Source organism: Zophobas morio, unplaced genomic scaffold (assembly GCF_036711695.1).
Source record: "Zophobas morio isolate AGI-343-1 ecotype UQ-CSIRO unplaced genomic scaffold, CSIRO_AGI_Zmor_V1 ptg000002l, whole genome shotgun sequence".
Taxonomy (NCBI): Eukaryota; Metazoa; Arthropoda; class Insecta; order Coleoptera; family Tenebrionidae; genus Zophobas; species Zophobas morio.
This window is the reverse complement of record NW_026972107.1, coordinates 24,859,766-24,872,824: the sequence shown is the minus strand read 5'-3', so window position 1 is coordinate 24,872,824 and position 13,059 is coordinate 24,859,766.

The window sequence follows — 13,059 nt, the reverse complement described above, 5'->3', positions numbered from 1 at the left end:
TTTAACCTATTAGCGTAATGCCATTATAAAAATTGTATCAACGGCATTTGATAATAAGAACTTGTCGTCATTTATCTCTAACGCTGTAGATCACAACTGTCTCAACTGGCTAATTTTGGACCATTACATAATTCTGTGTCGACGCAGTATTAATTTATAGAATGTAGTAGTTACAAATCAAATGTATTTACCTCGAGCAAAGGTGTAGTCCCAGGTTATAAACTGTTTATAAACTGTGAAATGACGCCATTATTTTGTTAGTGAGATGAGCAGATAAATTTTGGTTAGATTTCAATCATCTTTATATATCATTTAGGCACATCAAAATTCTAAAATAATTTTCATTTGGATCATTTGCCTAATACATTAACAACAGACGACTGATTGATCATATAACTAAAAGAAGAAATTATTAAGAGCCTAATCTAATATATTTATAATTTTTTAGAAAATATTATTTGATACGTTAAATTATTATTTTACATACACTGAAAATTATACTTTGAAATAGAGGTGGAAAAAACACCCACGGTTTCATGAAAATGTGTAGAAGACGTTTTGGATATTTTTTATTAATTTTAATGCAGAGGTAAAAAGTCGAAAATCCTGACCCCACTCGGCGCTATTGATATGCACGAAATGACCTTACCTATAGGTACAAATTATTATATTATTTATTGCACGAAATTCCTATTTGTTGCAAAATCGGGATAGTATATACCCATATTCCAAAACTGAACGGGACCAATGATGAATATAATACTAGAGAAGTACGAATATCATTAAAATCATGACAGTATCTCTTGATACACCCTAATACTTTATTAGCTTTTGAAACAACATATTCGCAATGCAGGACAAAGGAAAATTTGCTGTCTAAAATGATACCAAGGTCTTTTACGGAAGAAACAACTTTTAAATAATTATTGTCAATAGCATAACCCGGAATTGATGCCAGAATTTTACGTCTAAAACATATTACTTGACATTTGCTATAATTTAATTTCATTAGGTTATCCTAACACCACAATGAGAGAGAATCTAAGTTACTTTGCAGTGAAAACATATCGTTACTATACCTAATAGTTTTAAATATTTTTAAATCAACAGGCTAAAATTACATTTGAGTATATTAGACACATTATTTATATAAATTGAAAAGAGCAAAGGCCCGAGAATTGACCCTTGTGGGACCCCAGAGGTAATAATCTGCGAAGACGAGAAGCAATTTTTGAATTTCACAATCTGGGAAACGGTAGTAATTTTCGGTGATGAAACTGAAAACAGTAAAAGATTTTTTAGATAAGTTTCGATGGTCCTCGAAAAAAGTCAAAAATTCAATAAACTTCATATTGAAAAATTTTTGAAAAAATTTCATAAAAATCAACCAAAAATTATGGAATATAGATCTCGACGAGATAATTCGAAAAATATAACACGTTAATGATCCCGGAGTTAGTCTTTCGAGGTATTGGTGTTTAAGTTCATATTTCGAAAACATTAAAAAATTACTATATTTCATTTGGCAATTTCCGAACAAGTGGTACGAACTTCCTTACAAATGAAACCAAAAAGAAAATCTAGAGATCCAAATCTGTGAAAAATCTTTTTAGATAATATTCGACGGTGCTCGAAGAAACACAAAATTTTCATAAATTTGATTTAAAAAAATTGAGCTTTTAGAAAAGTTGCCTAAAAATTAAGTAAAAATTGTGGAATGCAGCAGCTTTTGAGAAGGTAATTCGAAAAAGATGAAGATCTTAACCTATTCCTTTCCAAAGTCAAGTTTTAAAAAATTCTAAACATTATAATATTAAATTTTGCTAATTTCTAAAAAATAATGGAAATTTTCGAAGTTTTCGGCGGTTCCGGAAAAATGGTTGAAAATCAATAATAACTTCCTACGAAATTTTTATACAGAGCTATGTTATCTGCCAAAATCAGTCTTATCTTATCAAATAGTAGTACTACCCACCCACCCTCTATTTCCTTAGAGGATATGTCATTTGCCTAAATCACTCTTATCTTACCAAATAGTAGCCCCACCCACTCGCCCCCTATTTTCTTGGAAGGTTTGTCATTTACCAAAATCAGTCTTATCTTAGCAAGTACTAGCCCCACCCACCCGCCCTCTGTTTTCTTGAATAGTATTTGATTTGCCAAAATCAGTATTATCTTATTAAATAGTAAAAATTTTAATATGTTTATCTTGCATTTCGTTGGTACGCTTAGGATGGTTCTTCAATGTGTTTTGCAACTTCTTTTTGTTTTTTACTTCCTGAGAGGAAGTCCATCGGACGACTGGCTACTTTCACATTTTCTCGGCGTTTCATGACCCCCAGAGTACGAAAAAATGGGTCTCCCGTTTCCGTCTGTCTGTTTGTCTATCGTTCTATCGTGTGTCCGGATTTTTATTACACAGATATTCTCCGAAACTACTGGATCGATTGTGATATTGTATACATATATTAGGAATATCGTGTAGATCGTAAAACGCTAACCAAATCTTGGTCATTCATCCCGCTAACAATAGCATGACGTCATCCTCATCTCCACAATTTATATTAGTAAGTGTTATTTAAATTTTGTAAAATAGAATACTCCTGTAAATGTGGTTTCTGAATCGGTGATGAGTTTTTACCATAGACATCCAAATTGTTGGAAAAAAAAATCAATATTTTACAATTAACTTTGAAATTTCTTTCGAAGTATAAATATAAACAGACGAAGTTAAGCATGTACTGAGAAATTGAGAATATCCACATTTCTTTCGGTTGGTTATCTGCTTTAAATTTATTCAATATGCGGATCGTCCTCTTTGGAATTTGTAACCCTGCGGCGTAAGGGCTATGGGGGTGTTAGTGACCCCATTAGTTTATCGTGGTTATCACAAAACGAAAATCGCAAAATCAAATTTAATAATTTAAAAAATAAACGACATTTTTCGGACTATAGTTGGAAGTTCTGTCGAAATAACCTTCGACCAATTTTTTATTTATAAAGATAGTTCAAAATTATTATCTATTTAGAACTACTAGGTCGAATTTAAAAGGCTAAAGGTATGTATGGCAATGATCATTGCCTATTTCCATGTGATTAATACTAACGTAATTAGTTTAATGATATTACTAAAGAACTAATTTGAAAGATATGGAGATTGCATAATTAACGAGATCTGTCTTACATCATAAACAAAGAAATTAACAAAAACTAAGAAAGAAAGTTCATTTTTATGTTATTGTAGATCTACTTAAACATTAAGGAATTTTATCTGATTTCCGATGACTCTGCATTGTTATCATTAATTTATTTAGTAAGATCCTACTAAAACATGTTTCAAATTTTTGTTAAATTTCCAATTTAGATATATTGCTTATTATTTTGTAAATTATCTTGTTTAAAATTCGATTTGCATGCTCAATTAGTAATTTATGAAAGTCATTCTTAAAAAAAAAAAAAGGTAATAGGCATTCAACTAACTAATAGGTAGTATCAGCTTAATCTCTTAATACGTTTCAATTTACTACTTCGATTAAAATTAAACCCAGTTTGGACATGTTGTCTACTAAATATCTGTTGGAATTATCAATTTGTTTGTTGAAAGTGTTGAAAATTCACTGTTCTTTTCTCTAATAGAAACAATATTTTACATAACGTCAGCTTCAAAATATAAACTATCTATTTTATAGATTTAATGTGAAACTGTTGGCGGTAGAAAACTGGAATCACAAAACAACATAATTCTGATATGCTGATTACAAACATATCAAAGCACCAACACAAATGTAATAAGATATGTTGAACAGTAAATATCAAACAAACCATTAACATTTTTAACACCTTTGTATGTCGTTTAAAAATGATTGATTAATACGAAATGTTTTAATTACAATTTACGATGTAGCGGAAGTTTGCCAACGATTTGTTGTTCTTTTTGCTTTCCTAATTTAAATGCAGCACGACCAGTTAGAAACTAAATTACTCTAACGAGGTTAATGCAACAATAAAAATCTGTCACATTTGGTAACAGAGAATAAAATCGGGGCTTATTTTAGCGAATCACTTTTTGTAATACTTGATTTATTAAATCGTAAACCACAAATATTTAGCAGGATATTTGAGCCAATTCACATATTATTTTAGGAATGTGTAGTATTTATGTCAAAATGGAAAATGTTCAAGCACCGAATTTTAGTACCTAGTCTAGTTGAAGATTGTTAATATGTATAAGTTTAAATCACTGAAAAATAGGCAACCAAAAATACAACACCTGTCAACAAAATAAGATTGATGAAAATTTGTATGTCTTTTTTTTTTAATAGCAAAATCTATTAAATTAAATTCTTACACTTTTGCGGCAACTTCTATTACAAAATTTATGTGTTAATTATTGTTCTAAATTGTATAGAATGCCGCTTGGAAATTAATTAAGTGCGAATTTGTTACATAAAGATTTTGCCCACGCTTCAGGCAGTAACAGTACCCTCCTTTAACTTGACATTTAATTTTTTCCTCCAAAATACATTAGGCGGTTCCCAGTGAACCAATTTATTTTTTATTTGATGCGCGAACTCATAATAAGAAAGTTTCAAAAAGTTATTATGTGTTCTATCGTTCGATTATTCTTCCTTGTACCAGTGGTCAATGTAAAAAAAAGTGAACGCAAAATCCCAGCCTCTGGCTACATTTCTTCCTCAATATGTATATCGGTGTTGATGCACAAGAACTACTGAACTATTGCATCTTAGCGAAAGTTGGGTGTGTCCTGGTGTTTTTGGTATTGTCCTTAAGCACATCCTATAATTGACATAATTACGCAACCAAAGGAAATGTGTTATAGAATCGCAAGGTTTAGTTTTTTGTTTTTGTTGATGGCACGGAAAAGCGGTTTTGCCAGAGCTGTAAATAAATAGCTATTTGTTATAATTGCGGGTATTTAGCCGTGAGGAGTGTACCGGTAGGTAATACTAAGAAATAACGTTCTTTGAAGTACAGATACAGATTAATAGATTAATAACAGACCTGAAAGAGGAAGTTGTGTGCCACCTGTTACGGAATTACGATTAAATTTTTTAAACATATCGAGAATGAAATTGTATAATGATCTTCTAGTGTTATTTAGGAAGTAGAATCATTTGAAATATTCGTTTTTGTTTCTTTCCACTGTTGAGAGTGTTTAGTGTACAGGCGTTTCAAGAGATGGAGCTTTGATCTAAATTTGTCTAAACGACTTTCAGAGAAAGTCTCCAGAGTTCGCACGTTGACAACTACCTCAAAAAAGACAATTCTCTGTATAATTTAATCTACAGTTTAATCAGTAGCGCAATTTCCATTAAGAAACGCCAAATTAATACATGCGTAAGTAATTGTCGAGGTGTGGCAGGATAATAATACAATCAATCAAACCGCCCGCTTCTTTCGGCATTACATAACGAAAAAATGTACAATTGAACAGCAAGACTTAAAAGCCTCCCGGAACTGTCCATTAGAAGGTCAATTTCCTGTTGCAATATATTTCAACTTTCATAACAGTGTCCAACGTGAAAATGATGCGTTTGATGGGGGTTGAATGGAACGATGTTTTACTTTCACACGGATTTTTTAAGATCGACAGAGTGTTTCTGCAGCAATTATTATAATAAGTTTAATGTGTCGTACGCTTGGCTTGGTGCTTTTAAATGTGCACGTTTGCTATTGAAAATAATTTGCAAAATGTAAAATTTCATCAGAGCGAAACAATTAGTTCCAGCCAGGAGGTAGATTTTAAGGCAACAACCTGTCGGGAATTTACTCTTCATTGAATAGGAAGTGCCGATAAGTAAATTGATGACTTATTTAGTTGTCTATAGTTCTTATTAAGCACAACAAGAATTAGATGGTTTTAAGACGTTCACTAATAATAAGGTGTGGTCATCAACTTGTGCCAGTTCATTAGCGTATCCAAGCACATTAAATTTCATTATTGTTGAATAAAAAGTATAAAAGTGAGAAAGATATGTCGGCATCGCAAAAGAAGTCAAATAAATGACAAATTTCAAACAGTTAAGATAGCTTTTTGTTAAAACAGGCCAAGTGCACGATAAATCATGTCAGATTTGTAAATATTTGCATAACAAATTTTTAGATTTCTAATAGACATTTAAAGATTTGCGAATCAAGACGTACAATTTCACGGAAAAAAGGTTTTCAGTGTTTAGGGATATATTTGCATCTGGCGAATTGTCATTCTTCGTTCTTACAAGTAAATACCAGTTGAGTATGTTTGTGAAGCATAATCATGTTTTATGAGTGACACTGTTAGGAGTGTTCCTCCGCCTGGTACCTAAATACTCTATATTATGGCAATCGTGATAATACTAATTTCGTCTTTTTTGTGGAGTAAATAGTTATCGAGTGTGCATTACATTAATTTATAGTGAGTACCATTTACGAATGTGGTGATTTTAATTATCTAGGTACTTTGTAGCGCGAACAATAAAATTACTGTCCTATAGGAAATATTCCACTTCTTTGTCAATTATTGCCATAAGTTATTGAGATTTTTTTCTTTTTTTTTTGATTTTAGGTATTTTATTTATGAAAAGTGTCAGTTTCCAAATAACCTGAAAACTCGACATGACTTACAGAATGTACAACTGCCATCCAACATTTTTACTTTGTTGACTGAAGACTGTATTTTGTAATATGTTTAATTTTCAAATAGTTTAAGATTTTATAGTTTTCTAAAGGATCAACAAAGTGGTATTTCCTACTAGACAGTTACATTTTATTCTTATTCGTTATTAATGAATCCATCAAGTTGGCCAAGAGTAAATCATGTATGTATGGATAATAAACAAAGCTTGATGAATGTAACAATTATTTTAACCGTCGTTGGAATTATAAATTTCATAGATAAAAATAAATTCGTTCTAAACTATAGTATAATAGTTTTGTCTAACTAGTGCGTGAAATATGGAGTACGATAATAAAGTTTCAGTACATCGTACATTTTTTGAGCAACTGAATTCTAACAATGAACTAATTCGGTATAAAATTATATTTTTTCGTGGTATCCTTCCATATTGCACAAATGATTATATACATGTTTATATTATGGTTCGTTTTGTATGTTATTTTTAACCAACATGTCTTCACAGTCGCACAAAGTGTTATTATAGTTAAGAGATATATTGTTTATTTCATATTAAGTTAAGACCTATCGATTTACGACACACCAAATTTTTGGAGTAACAATTATATTGTAAGGAATTTTATCTTCTCTATTGTTTAATGATGGTTACGTGTGAAACTTATAACTTCTCTTCTACATCGTGGAGCATAGGCTGTACTTTTCAGGATGATATTAAATAAGTATGTTAAAACATTTTTCTACTGGCTTTAATAGTGCACAATTATTAAAAAAAAAAACACCTTAGAGTGTCCTACCAAAAATCCACTGTGTATAGTGTCTAAGATATATAATGGAAAAATTTGTCCAGCTTTTTAGAAAAATTATAAAACTTGATTTTGGGATTTTTTTGATAACCCCTTTGTTAAAATAAAGAAATTGTATGTATGTAGTTGTATAGTAAAAGTAAAGAAACATTTTATGCCTATATTTCAAGTGAGTTTTTCCATAAAAAAATATGTAATGATGTTATCAATATTTTAGTAAGGACACATCAATTTGGGTACGTGTAGTATAATACTAATAATATCAGTACCGCATTTCTAAATTTTCTGCAAAATGGGTTGAGTCGTGGATTTGATCAATAAAGTAAATTGCCTCTTTCACATTTTTTTGCGTCGTCCTGTATAAGTAATTCTAAGAAATATGAATGCAGTGATAAACAACAAGTATTCACTCATAATATTTTGCATATGTTTGGTAAGATTAGGTAAAATTGTTGGGGGAAATAAAGGAATAAATTTTGATTAACAATTTATCATGCTTACCAAAAGCTTAAAACGTATGTAAGATTTCACAAGATTCGGTTTTTGTACGAATTTGTAAAATTTTAATGATATAACTTGAATCGGAGTTGAGGTTCGCCGCTGTTGGAGTATGTTATTTTATACAATTTAAATAACATTTACTATTAAAGATTTTGAAATGACGTCATCACATTGTTGATGGGGATGATTAAACACATTCCGGTTATCGATTTTACCATCTGAACGATGTTCTTAAAATATATACACAATTCGACAACAATTGGTCCGGTAGTTTCGGAGGACATCTAATTACCAAACATCGACATAGACAGACGACAGACAGACGGAAACGCGAGACCTACTTTTTCGTACTCTTGTGGTCATGAAACGTCGAAGTATTACAATACTTCTTTATCCTACGCGAGGATAGTAAAAAAGCATGCTGATTATTTTAGGTATCATTTTCTTAAGTCTGAGATGTCACGAGTTCTTTTCAAGATACTAATATAAAAATTTTAATTATAGCTTTGTTGATGTTATGTTAATCTTAAAGTAATCTTAAATGTTGAAGAAATATATTTATATGGTATTTCGGAGGATGCTTGATCAAAAGAACTCCAGTAGACAGACGTAAACGGCAAACCTGCATATTCACATGAATTCTGTGGAGTGTGAAACGTTGAAAAAACGTGAAATTAAACGTTGATGAATGATGATACTGTACATTGTGCTGTTTATGTATGGATCGGTAAGAAAAAGTTATCAAAAAGTCAAGGACATGTTTTTTTTGTCACTGAAACTTTAATGTCTGGTATGAAATACATAATTAAATACTAGTCCTACCAATAACAATCCTAAAATTACAATAATGAGTTATTGTGTAGTATAATAATCATTCCATGCTATCGATTCATACCTTTTAAATGATGAATATGGAACTATAAATACCATAGTATATTCGTAAGAGATAAAATTACCAGTGCTTTTAATGTCTTTGTGCATGCAAGGAACATCTATTTAATTTTAATAAAAGATAATAGAGCCTATTTATAAATTTCTAGTCTTATAGAACTTGTGCTGAAGAATGTTACAGGCTGTTAGTTCAAATCAATAAGCATACTATTGCGTAATACACTCGTTTAAAGAACTGATGTATTATTTTAAATATACATATTTTTAACGTATTGCATGTTTCCATACTTCCACATAGTTAAAATAAAATCCCAAAGCGTTTCTTCAACCAAATTAAAAACGTTAAGATATTTTGTGTATAGGGTATGTATAATTACTAGTATTGCAAACTGACACTGATAGAAATTTTTTTAATGTAAGAAATTGGTAATGGTGGTAGCGGTTATAGTGGAGTAGGTGAATATATAGTTTGAGTGCTCATTTCTGCAAACATCTAACCATTACATCTGCAGCGTATCGATTATCATAATTACTGAGACACTATCAATAGTCACAAATTACAATGGACAATTTGACGTATTATAGTGATTCCTCTAATGACTAATGAAATATCTTGACGGTTTGTATAATTCAAAAGCATCCGGGAAAGCTCATTTCCCGGTCGTGTAAGTAACCATGGCAACGCACTAGCAATCGTGGCAAAATAATAATTGTTATTCTATCATTTTAATTAAATCAGTTCTCTATTAAACAATTATTACTTTTAGTAAATGTATCAATCACTTTTTGTATGCGACTGTTAATAAACAAGGTAATTTTTTAGTAAATAGTTTAATAAATTTTAAAACGTTTTTAATATTTAGAAACATCTTAAAACGGGCAGTACTGTTGGCTTCAAAAAAAAAATAGTCTAAACAGTTTAGACAGTACTTCCCTCGCTGTCGGAAACATGACAACTATATGCCTATTATGTTTTTTTCTCAATACATTTTTGTAGCGTGGCAATTTAAAATAATTTTGGATGACGTCATCAACATTTTTGCAAGGACACGTATATCATTTTGGATAGATTTAGTGTAATACTAAAAATAAAAGTACTGTTTCAAATTTTCGGGAAAATAAATTGGGTTGTCTTGAATATTGATTGATAATTAATCAATAAAGTAACGAAACAGTTTACTCACCTATGCCGTGTGTATTAGCACAGGCGACTCAAAATCATTTATGTATAAACATTCTTAATTTAAGACAACAAGCGGTAACACTTGTTGAGATTGTGTACGTGAGAGTCAAACAGATAAACTGCAAACATTACCGATGTTCGCCCAGAGTTTTTAATTGCTTATTATATAAAACTTTGGATTTTATTTTAATTTTTGGTGGTGTAATTCACAATTGGTTGATTATAACTTGTCTATACCACATTCACGGAACCTAGTCAGCTCAACAAAACACATACACGTTTGTAAAATGTTGAAGTAAATGTAAACAAGCGTCCTACGCCTGTTTCAAAGGAGTTTTTACTCTACAAAATTTTGTGTCTATCAAATTGGGTTGGTGCAATGTAATACTAATAATAACAGTGTTGTGTCTCCAAATTTTCGGGAAAATGAAATGAACTATTCCTGATTTAATCAGTTAAATAAATTGACTCATTCATTAATTTTTTTGAGCGACCTGTTAACAAATCTAAAAAATGGGTCTAAAGAGTTTAGACAGTACTTCTCTCGCTGTCGGAAACGTGACGACTGCATACCTATTATGTTTTTTTTTCGCAGTAGATTTCAAAGCATTCGGTTTTGTAGTTCCTGAGTAAATCAATAAAATAAATTTACGCATTCATTAATTTTTTTGAGTCACCTGTATATGCAAATCCAAAAAATATGAATGGAGTAATAGATCACAAGTACAGAGTCATCATATTTTGTACATTTTAGATAGGATTTATTCAGCAAAATTTTGTGGTGACGTCATAAATTTTTTAGGGGGATGAGCAAATACTTTTTGATCAAAAACTTACCATGCTTATGATAACTTTAAAACATCTTCAAGATTTCAAAGTATTCGGTTTTGTAGTTCCTGAGTAAATCAATAAAATAAATTTACGCATTCATTAATTTTTTTGAGTCACCCGGTATATGCAAATTCAAAAAATATGAATGGGATGATAAATTACAAGTAGACTCATAATATTTTGTACATTCTAGATAAGATTTATTCGGCAAACTTTTGAGCTGAAGTCATCAGTTTTTTGGAGAAGATAATCGAATATATTTTGACTAAAAATTTATTATGCTCTTTATAACATTAAAACATCTCCAAGATTTCAAAACATTCGGTTCTGTAGTTCCTGATTAAATCAATAAAATACATTTACGCATTCATTATTTTTTTTGGGTCACCCTGTATAGGTAAATCGAAAAACTATGAACGGAATGATAAATCACAAGAAGAGACTCATCATATTTTGTACATTTTAGATAGGATTTATTCAGCAAAATTTTGTGGTGACGTCATGAATTTTTTAGAGGGATGAGCAAATACATTTTGATCAAAAACTTACCATGCTTATTGTAACTTTAAAACATCTTCAAGATTTCAAAGCATTCGGTTTTGTAGTTCCTGAGTAAATCAATCAAATAAATTTACGCATTTATTAATTTTTTCGAGTCACCCCGTATACGCAAATCCAAAAAATATGAATGGAGTGATAAATTACAAGTACAGACTCTTCATATTTCGTACATTTTAGATAGGATTTATTCGGCAAACTTTTGAGCTGACGTCATCAAGTTTTTGGAGGGGATAACCAAATATATTTTGACTAAAGATTTATGATGCTCTTTACAGCCTAAAAATATCTGCAACATTTCAAAGCATTCGGGTTAACAGATTTAAAATTAAATTGCAAAATGTTGTTTTATAATTTTGATTTTTTTTCCAAAAATCTGGACGTTTCAGGTAAAAACTGAATTCGGAGTCGTAAACTACAAGTGTAGGACTATGTTATTTTATACTATTTAAAACCCATTTACTATGTACAATTTTGAAGTGACGTCATCGCATTAGTGGTGGGGATGATTAGACAAATTTTGGTTAGCGTTTTACCATCTAGATGATATTCCTAATATAAGTACAAAATTTCACAACAATCGGTACAGTACTTTCGGAGATTATCTGTCTAATAAAAATCCGGGACGGCAGACAGACGGACTGACGGACAGACGGACAGACGGACGGACGGACAGACAGACGGAAAAGGGAGACCTATTTCTTCGTCTTCTAGGGGTCATGAAAGATCGAGAAGACGTAAAAGTAGAGAGTCGGCCGACGGACTCGATTACAATACTTCCTTTGCTTACGCTCGGGAAGTAAAAATTTGAATGGAATGATAAATCATAAGTACGGACTCATCATATTTTGTACATTTTAGATAGGACCTATTCAGCAAAATTTTGGGGTGTGATTAATTTTTAAGGGGATGAGTAAATACATTTTGATTAAAAATTTACCATGTCTATGATAACTGTAAAACATCTCCAACATTTCAACGCATTCGGTTTTGTAGTGCCTGTTTAAATCAATTAAATAAATTCACCCGTTCAATAATTTTTTTGAGTCATCCTGTATATGCAAATCCAAAAAATATGAATGAAATGATAAATTACAAGTACAGACTCATCATATTTTGTACGTTTTAGATAGGATTTATTTGGCAGACTTTTGAGGTGACGTCATCAATTTTTTGGAGGGGACAAGTAAATATATTTTGAATAAACATTTATCATGCTTATGATAACTGTAATTCATCTGCAAGATTTCGAAGCATTCGGTTTTGGAGATTCCAAATTAAATTGCAAAATGTTGTTTTATAATTTTGATTTTTTTTTCAATAAATCTGGACATTTCGGGTAAAAACTCACTTCGGAGTCATAAACTACATGTGTAGAACTATGTTATCTTATACAATTTAAAACCCATTTACTATGTAGAATTTTGAAGTGACGTCATCACAGGAAAAAATTTGACCTAATGTGAATTGAAAATTTAATTTGTCAATTTTTGTCAATTCTTGTATATTTGAAAATAGTACTTGTTAAAAGTAATTTGCATTCCTAACAGTTTTTTAACCTAAATTTTAAAAATCCGTTTCAAAGTATGAAAATTTAATAAAATCTGACAGAAATTTTTCTGACAAATGTCCCGTTTTTTCTTAAGCCAGCCGTAGCA